We start from the raw sequence: 10,824 nt of genomic DNA on the forward strand, positions 1-10,824 counted from the left end.
GTGATACATCCCTAGCTATCTACGGATCATTTTTTTTTTTTGATCCGCTCCTACGGATCATATATTCTCCTCCTTATTTCATCTTCAGTCTCGTGCCTTCTTCTTCGATAAGTTTGGGGAACATTGGGTGACGACAAAAGGAATCAAGAGACAACGAAAGAAATGGGCAGGGGCAAAGATTAATCATCATCCCGCGTGACATTGTAGGGTAGTGCATGATGCGAAAGTCTCCTATATATGTAATGGGTATATATCTCCCTTCTCTAATAATGCAGTGGTGATGAGAGAGATATAGACGTGTTGCATGAAATACCCCCTCAATGCCCATTTTTGGGTACATTTTTGCCCAATTTAAGTCATTATAATTATAATGCTTCACATACATCTAATCACAAATATATATATATATATATATATATCTATTATAAAACAGAAGGGTGTGGGAACAAGTTGTTAGAACGTCTTAGATTTATTTGATCCAAAGGCTGTAGTGCATACTCCCACTTTCCGATTAAGTGCCCATGGTTTTCACCTAAATCACACAACTACCATCTCCTTCCAACCGAGATGCGTAGTGCCGTAGGCATGGACTAGCACTAGTATATATATATATACACACACACACACACACAGAGTCAGTCTCAAATGAGGGAGTCCTTATTTTAGTTAAAATGCGGACCTCCTCATTTCTCCTATTTTCCGATTGAATTTCGATGATCCAAGCCGCTCAATGTGTTCAGAACGTCATTTTAAGAGTATCCGCGAGAAATCGGCAAAAAAAAATGAACGGGAAGGGCTTCATCCGAGCAGTTTTTGTTTGAATCGTTCGATAAAAAACAAACAAAAACTGCTCAGATGAAGCCCTTCTCGGTCATTTTTTTTGCTGATTTCTCCCGGGTACCCTTAAAATCACGTTTTGAACACATTGAGTGGCTCGGATTATCGAAATTCAATCGGGAAAGGGAGGTCCGCATTTTATTAAAATGAGGTGTTCCTTACGGGAGACGGACTGATACACACACACACACATATATATATGCTTCACACACATCTAATCTCACACACACACACACACACACACACACACACACACACACATATATATATATATATATATATATATATATATATTTCAACAACCGTCTAATGCGTGTGGGTTTCACTTACATGATGTGGGGTTCTCGTCTATTGAACGACTCCCGACACATGTGTCTAGACATCTGTGTAAAATGTAGCACCTTTTAAGTCTACTTTCAATTTTTTGAGAATACAACAAATCTCAAATATTGCTTTTGGTAATGGCAGGCAGTGTGAGTACAATCAAGTACATAAGTGAAGAAATTGATACTAGAGCAAGACTACAGTTTCCGACCGGGAATTCCCGATGCCGCGCCGGCCTCATTCCGGCTACCGGACGGCTGATCGGAGCCGACCAAAAATTAAAAAAAAAAAAAACCGAGTGGGTCCGCGCGGGAATCAACGGCATCCGATGTGTGTAGGTGGCCGATCCAAACACTTCATTTTTTTGTATACATTGTAGACAAAAAAATGAAGTGTTTGGATCGGCCACCTACACACATCGGATGCCGTTGATTCTCGCGAAAACCCACTCGGGTTTTTTTTATAGAATTTTTGGTCGGCTCCAATTAGCCGTCCGGTGGCCGGAATTGGCCCGGCGCGGCGTCGGGAATTCGGTCGGGAATCCCCGGTCGGGATTCTCAGACTTTCTGTTGATACTAAAACTTACAATGACATAAAAGTCTTTGAGGATGAGAGCAAAAGTAAACCAACACCCAGCATTTAGTAGCAGGAAAAAGGAGAGGAAAAATGACATGTACTCTACGCATTTCGTCTTGATTACAGCTATCTACGATGGTAAAAAGAATTGATGAATGAAAGATTGAATACCGAAGGTCGCGTAAGAGTAAAACTATATCAGCACTTCAAAGAGTGATTATTTAGTACTCCGGGAATATACTCGCCCCTCTCACATAACATCTCGGGCCTACACGTGTGGGACACACATGTTGTGTGAGAGGAGCCAGTATACTGTTCAAATACTTCCATAGTATTCATGAATAATTTAATTTCCACACTTCAATTTAAAAACAAAATGAGGTGTAGCACAAAATGTCAAGTTCTAGTGGCACTTGCAAGTGCCATTAAGTGCTACATGAGTATCCATTCTACTCGGAAGAAAAGCCACAAAATGGGGAAAAAAAAAAAAAACCCCACTAGAGACCCTGCTGATCAGACCAGTTATTCAAGTTAAATTATATTTTCTGCAGCTACGTTCTTAACAGCTCTTTCCGAACCAAAGTTGTAGTCCGCGGCGGAGCCATATCTCCCCTCAAACGGGCCGAACTAAGAGGAGAAAAACGTTTGACAAAAATAAACTTTTGGATATTGATTAAGTATATTAAAGATAGAGTACTTCAGAATTTAATTAAAAGTTTCCAACTATTAAAATCACAAAACGTGGTGTTTTTTTTGTGCATTTTTTTGCGCTGAAAAGAAAAACTTTAAAGTGACAATGAGAGTGTTATTCCACTTCACATTCTATATGGAAAATGGCTCCGCAATTGTTGTAGTTTTTTTTTTTTTTTTGTTAAATAAATTGTGTCTAGTGCTTCCTTGTGGCGAAAGAAAACTTATGTACGTATGAACCTCTTGGGGCCAATCTGCGTTTTATCCGTACCCTTAGAGGAAAAGTTTCGTAAGCTAGGTTGAATGAAACATTAATTTCTTTATCGATAGGTTCATCCACAATTGGGAATTGGATATGACTTGTAGGGAAATTTTTTGAATCACCACGATGAACCTTCAACGAAAAGAAAAGAAAGGAACGATGAAATATCTTACCATAGCTTCGATAGGTGCTACATACATAGCTATGGTGACTAACCGCATCGTATCGTGTCAAAAATATATTTATAAAAACTAAGAATTAACCCTTATTCAGAAGAATAGTGGCCAAGTTCAAGTATTCTTCCTTAGGGACAGTATAGCGAAGTTACTATAGATTTGATTAATTTTTAGATTAATTCGGAACAAAAAGGAGAGTTTATTGGTTTGATTATTTTGAAAACTAAAAGAAACTTAAACAATTAAATAAGAGGGTTGAAAACTGATGGAGAAAAGTCTAGGGTTTAGAATCCATCACAACCGCATAACCGTGTATTGAATAGACTGGATTAACATTCGAATCGCAAATTACTATCTCTAGGGCTTGCAATCCCTATCGATAGTGGCTAAGTAAATTTCTTCAATCTACCGACCGGCATGGATTATTCCACGGCACGGACCGTTTCACTAGCGCGGTCTAGCCGCCTAACGGCACGATCCGTCTCACGAGCATAACCCATCTCAGTCACCCAGATTGAGAACAATGAAAACCATTATGTGAACGGTATCTGAAAACCGGCCTAGGAAACAAATACTCAACTGATAAAAAGAATTAAAACCATTCCATTGATATCATAGAAGGGAGTTCTTGAACACATAATCCGATTCGAATAAAAACCCTAATATATGCAAATACAAAGTTACTTGACACGGAGCTTTATCTTCCCCCTAGAGAATGGAGTTAGTCGGCCATGGGAGCCGGAGTCATGCTTATGCTTCTTTTCTGTGCCGTCATCTTCAGTTCCCCGTTGAACCCCCAAACTGACTTCCGATCCCCGGCCGAGAATCCTATTTTTCCCGTCCAAAGCTGACTGCGGAAGGCAGTGAGTTTCCATTGTTTATATAGGGTTTTAGTCATTAATTACACAATAGGTCCTTGAACTTTGTGCGATAACAAATTAATAATCCAACTTTGAAGCATTCTGCGCTTTAACCCCAAATTTCATTAAACGCTTCTTTTTATCCAATATCTTGGACAACGAGCTCGAGCAACTTATAAACAAAATAGGAGCATAATAAATATCAAGTAACAAATATAAATGACTAACGAGTGTAGTTTGGAGGATTAAAATATCAATATTTTGGCACTTATCAGTGACTGTTGCACATAGGACACCCATAAAGATATGTCGTTTTCCTTTGTTGTGAATCACTCCGATGGCTATTCGATCCAATGACCGATCCAACAAGTGGTAACCAATTATATATCACTAGAATCAGTTACAAAGTCAGACTATAGCAATACAAGGTTTTACATATGGTATTAACAACTGAGAGATCTTGGCAAGAAGATAAAAACGTTTAAGTACCTTTTTGTTCTTAGGAGCATAGATGAGGTAGAGAATTACATAGATGGATTCCGAGAGCACGCCGAGGCCATTTACGGTCACAAGGAGAAAACCATTTGGGTCTAAAGCTCCATAAAAAGTCCACAAACTTTTGCACAATAGTGTTGTTATGTATGGAAGCGCGTCGTAGTTTTCTGCTGACTTCTTCTTCGTACCACTTGCCAAAATGTTCCCCTGAAAATACAATATATACCGATAAATTTATATTGTAAACTTATACTACTAAAAATTGTGAATATGAATTTATAAATTTATATTGTAAACTTATAAATTTATATTCTTGCCTCATTCGGGAAAGAGAAAGTTGTGAATATGTTTTGGGGCTTTAGGCTGCTTTATTGTAAACTTATACTATTAAAAATTTATTTCAATATTTTTTATTTTTTGTAACTTTTTATTTAACTTTTCGTCGTAATTTTTGGAATTAATCGTTTGTCTTGACGAGATGAATCGAAAAAATATAAAAATAGGGACAAATATTAAAAAAAATTAAATAAGACAACACTTTAGATAAATAAAACAGATGTTTAATACCTTTTTTCATCTTTAGTGATTTTTTTTTTGTTTTTGGTCATAATTTTGTACTTTGTAGATTGCTCCCGTCGGGACGAATGATTAATCCAAAAATATTACGCAAATCTAACAAAAATTAAAAAAATGAATAAAACACACAAAACAAAAAAATAAGTTAAGTTTTAAAAAACCCACCCTAAGCTGGTTGGCCATTTGCCATGGGAATTTCACCATTAATTTGAGGCCTTAAATCATTGGTGAGCTTCTATCCGTATATCGCACAATTTTAGGATATTAATCATGGTGTTGAGATGCATTAATCAACGCTCACGATCGTCATTTTAGGTAGCGAAAATATACAATACATTCAATGGCGGCCTTGATATTTGGGTAACCTCATGCTTGATTGCCCACTTAGTATTAATTTATAAAATAAAATAAAAAAACAAGAAAAAAATTAAAAAGAAAAACAAGGTTATATTTGTAAGAGCCCATCTATGAGGAAAAAGTCCCAAATCGGCTGATATGGGAAATGTTAAATGATATATGATGAATTCCGACCAGCTGCTGTATAACTTGATGTTAACCTTTTAAGCCGCGTAGTTAGTCAAATGGTTAGCAGGTCAGCTGAGTTGGGTCGTTACAATATTATTCTTTTAGTTTGAATCACACCAAAAATTCAAAATCAAAATGTAATCCCTGTTATGGTGTTTTATAAAAACAAAATTTTGAAGTTTCGTCATCATTTTTTAAATTAAGTATGGATCTTGATGAAAGTACGTAGCAAGAAATATATAAAAATGTGAACCAAAGTTTTAAAAAGGTTCAAATAAGACCACATTAAGGACAAAATAAAAGATATTTTCTTTAGTGACCCCTTTTTTGCTTTCGGTTGTATTTTTTTACTTTTTACGCTACTATTGTCGAGATAAATGATTAATCCAAAAAAATAACGAAAATCTTTAAAAAAAAATCATAAAAGACAGAAATATTTTCTAAAAACAATGTGGAACTTCTACATATTGTTACATAAACTATGTTTTCTGTATTGATATTCCGTTTGTTTATTTTAAATATTTGATAGAAAGATAAATGCAAAAAGTCAAAATATTAAGTTTTATATTCTTAAATATGATCTTAATTTTTGGTACCTATTAGAATTATTCCAATTAAGATCAATACAAATATTACAAATATTTGAATAAAAGATAAAAAAAGAAAGTATGTAAATAAAATTTGATCAACCAAATAAAATCTAAAGTCTCGATATTAAGAGAGTTAAAGCTTTAGACCATGGTAAGAGTTTAAAAAAAAAAAGTAGAGCGGGATGCTAGCAATGAGTATTGAACGACTTTTTGGGTAAAGAATAGAAGCCTTTTCACCTGGCTAGAAAACCATATAGTTGTAATATTGGTAGGGAGGACGTGTTTTAATAATTAATATCCGCCAAGGACATTTTCAGCATTAATAAATGTTCTTAGCTTGTTCTTGACGGGTATTAATTATCAAAACACGTACTGAGCCGTCATTTTCCCTAATATGTTTGATTGCCCTGTGGGGAATCAGGAGTAAGGTTTACTATTTTGCTATCAGTAACGACCTCCCTACCAATTCCCATACCGATACGACGTGGCCTATGGTTGGGAACCCACTCCTCTTCCCTCTCTGGCCTCCCCCTCTCTCTCTCCTCTTAAAAATTTGGCGGAAAAACCTCTCAAAATTTTCAAAACTTTTGAACCAAATGAGATCTACACCTTTATTAAATCTGGTACACTCTTAAATCTAGGAATTTAAAATTACCAAAACGCCCCCTCAAGCCAAACAGATCTGGGCCGTCCAAAACACGTTTGGACGGCCGAGATGTGCTCGGCACCACTCGGCACTGAAGAATTTCTCTTCGAGAAGGCAACTACTAGTGTTGCTCTGCTTTGAACTCCTAAAAAAGGGGTGGGTCGGGTTTTTAGAGGTAGGGTCTGCGGTAAGCGTACTCTTCTCAATCATTGATGGAACACAAGGTTGTTTGATTTAATTTTTGTTGATAAATAGGTGCATTAATTTCATGTATATGTACCAATTGTTAATAGTTAATTATTTGGTTTATCATGAATTTCTCCAATCACGGGTCTGGCACAAATTTGTTGGTCATGTACATCGTCCGCCACCAATTCACCGCATATATATGTTTTGTGCTCAAGTTGTAGCTTCATTATGTAGTTTTGAAAATTGCAAATTATGGCAATTCAAGTTTCAAGGAACATAGGGAATTCGTTGTGTTACTTTATCTTTTTTCATGTTATGGTCACAGTTACTTTAACTTTCAAATTATGTATCTCAATTCTTGTCACTGCAAAGAAATGGAGATTTGTGCTGTAACGAATGCAATGAATGCAAGCTACGAACAAGAAATTGAAAACTAAACAAGAAATCACAAAGACACAAGATATACGTGGTTTTTCAAGATGGGTACGTCCATGGGCGAGGAGAGAGATGATTCACTAATTAACGTGAAGAAGAGATACAAAGAGCCGGCTGTAATCCGTGACTCTTGAAATGCCGCAATATGAGAGCCCAAAAGATAATTTGGAAGTTCCCAAAAAACCCTATTTATAATAGGCTACAAAAACGGAAACAACATAATTAACCAATGTGGAACTAAAAAATACAAAGCATTCCCAACAATTTGTGCTTTAAACTAAAATTTAATGATGTAAAGACCACTGCTTCATTTCGTGATGGTTTTTAAGATTAAGGCAACTGTGATTATTTTTGAAGTTATAATCTTGGTTATAAACACAAAAAAGATCAAGCTTTTCGTGAAATAATGATAGTTTTCGAAGTCAATGGGTCTTCATTAACTGACCAACGAAGCTAACTGAAAATGCAATGTCTGAACGAGGTTGGTGAGTGGAGTAATACATACAATCTAATTTTTTGAATAGCTAAGATCGTTTATTTAACACCATTTTCTCGCTTTTATTCTACCCAAAACTTATGCATTTGCAAACCAATTACTAATACCCATCAAACAATCATATTTACTAGCTAGAAATGAAACTGTATATCACTCAAAGAAAATAGAAGCAACCTCAAATATTGAACCTTGAAAGACCATTACTATAATGTTCCCCCAACCAAAACAAAAAACCGGCAATTTTGTTATGGAATTTGCACTGTAAACTAGTCTAGCTTTTCACCGAGAATAGAAAAGCTACAACAACAAAAATCTAATATTAATTCCATTCCAGAAGTTCATTTGTGCACTTGCTCGAGTGATGATTCTTACAAATCAGATCAGCATTGTTCCTATCTCGCCATCTCGGCATCTTCCAAAATGACTTGCATTGCATAACGCAAACAATAAAAAATAACGAAAAGATTCAATGAATTTTGAGTGGAAGCCTAAAAAAAGTACTGAATAAGCTTCTAAAAATGTATTCTCCAATCAAGAAACAAAATATGGCAAAACAAAATCGCATCTGTTGGGAATGCCTTGAATATTTTGTCCCACATTGGTTAATTATGTTGTTCTCGTTTTCTATACCCTATTATGAATAAGGAGTTTGGGGGCTACTAGTATTATGATTTTTTGTTCAAGGGTTTAGATATTAGAGTTTTGTTCATCTCTTAGGGTTCACCAAGCTAGGATTTGTGTCTCCCTTTTGGGTTCCACCAAAAATTTGTCCTTAGATATCTATTTGATGCTTCAAGTAGAGTTACGGGTACAGCCGGCTCATTGTGTTCTCTTCCTGTTTATAGTGAATCATCTTGCTCTTTTTCCTGTGGAGTACGTTCTTGCTTTGTGCTTGAGCGGAACCACGTAAATCCTTGTGTTTCGTTTATCGCTTGTTCATTTGTTATATTCTCAATTTCGTGTTTGGCATAATAAATTGGTATCAGAGCTTTGGGTTTTAATCCGAGGTTTTCTTTTTCCGCTGTGTATTGTGCAATTGGTGATCGTTTCAATGGTGACTTGTTTCGAAACTGCGACGTTCGATGGGCAGCACTAGATTTAGTTTATGGCGAGATGAAGGCTTTACTTATTCAACAAAGATTACACAAGACTGTAGACACCCTATTTTGGGCTGCCCGGATCAGCTTACTTACGATCTTTTGATTCCTCGATGATGATTACGGTCAAGAACGCTCCGAGGTCATTGGTGTGTTTGAGCTTTAAGTATCCCGAACCTCATTCAAACCTTTGTCAAGCCTCGCCCAGACCCTTCAAGCCAGAACCAAATGGCCTCAGCAAAACCATACTTGCTTACGCCACCAGTACCGTGCTGGCGTGCGCCGGTCAACTGCCACATGTCAGTCATCGACCATTGACTCAGTTATCACGAGCGCACACAGGTTTAATATCGGCGTACGCCAGTCAAAAGTCGGTCAAATATCACTATTCAACCACGTGCTCGAGACTTTTACGGCCACCCAGTACGATGAACAGCTCCCTGATGATTGCAAATCTGCAGAGTCGTTCCCCTTTCTCTCCTACAACACTCATCACCTAGTCTCATGCATTAAATGCATGAGGGACTCCCTCTTTAACTCAACCAACCGTTAACTCCAACTGATCAGCCCTCTCCTTAATCCACTCTTAGGCTATAAATAGCCCCCTTGCATTTATATGCAAGGGATTCACAAGGTTAAGGCATCATAAAGAGCATTCAAGCCCTCTCTCTCCTTCTTCTTGCTTTCTCACTTCTCCTATCAGTTGGAAGAGGAAACTAACACTTCTCCATACACTCACCACACCCCCACACTCATCATCCATCCCATAAACTTCAAGTTCAAAGCTCTAACCTTCCATAAACTCCAGCATAAAAGGTATACCACCTTTTACTCTGCAACCTGTTCTGACCCCTGAGGGGTGTTAGCAGGGTCAAGGCTGGTAATCAATACCAGTCTTGACCCTAAAGCCGGCAGCATTTCAAGGATCGAGTATGGTCATTAACGGCGCACGCTAGTGGTAATGAGCCGTACACCAGTCATGGTGATACGTGCAGTACTGGCGTGGGCATCATTGATCATCCATCTTTCTGCTTTCTTTTCACTTTATCACCTTTCAACATGATAAGAACCAGTTTACTGCTTTCTGTATTTTAAGAGCTGTGTAGTTATCATTTGTTATTTCTGTTTTAGAAGGCCTTTGGGATCCTTCTGGTTATGTTCCAGAGCCCAGATCATGCAAAGCCAAGCACTGGCCAAATAGTGTAACTGGCGTATGGGGTCTTTGGATTGGCGTACGATAGTTTCAATGGGACCAGTGGCTGGCCCTTGCATGTCAGCTAATCCTAGCCTCTGTTTATATTCCTCACACTGTTCATGGGGCGTTCTATTCATTTTATGGCTCTAAAGCCATCTCTGCTGCATGTAACTGCATTTATTTTGCAATATTAACTGCATGGTTTGTCCTGGGTGTGCACTGGTCCTTCCAGAGCCCAGAGGGTTGAGAAACAGGAGCTGTGAGTTTAGATTTACCGACGCACGCCAATATACCGGTGGCGCACGCAAGTAGTCCCAATATGCAGTGGCTTGGCCAATGCATATAGCCTCCCCTTGCATGCCTCATTCTGGGACAACGTGCTCCAGTTTGTTTAAAATGCTCACAGGTGCTTGTTCTCAATCTATTATCATTTGTTTCAAGTAAATCATCCATCACATTTCTGCCATATAAATGCAAACTGCTACAATTTCTGCCCTAATTGGCTAAAAAAATGATTAATGAGAGAAAAATGCAAATATTTTACAAAATGCCCGAGTAGAGACCGATCTCCGAATTGGGCGAGAGGGGCGCCATAAAACCCTTCCCCTCTCATAACCCGGCTCCTAAACCTCAGATATTGAAGGTGACGACAGACCAGTCTATGCCTTTTCAAAATCAAACAACATAGCAAACGTTTCAAGTTCGGTCCCTTGGGTGAATACCGCAAAACTTGAGTGGCGACTCTGAATCGAAGCGTTTTGCCGCACTTTTCCGGGGCGAGTGCCCACAAAGACTTTGTTGGGAAAATCAAAGAAGTATGTTGATATGCAGGATAGTGTGTTTGAAGATCTCAAT

This window comes from Rhododendron vialii, chromosome 7a (assembly GCF_030253575.1).
Source record: "Rhododendron vialii isolate Sample 1 chromosome 7a, ASM3025357v1".
Taxonomy (NCBI): Eukaryota; Viridiplantae; Streptophyta; class Magnoliopsida; order Ericales; family Ericaceae; genus Rhododendron; species Rhododendron vialii.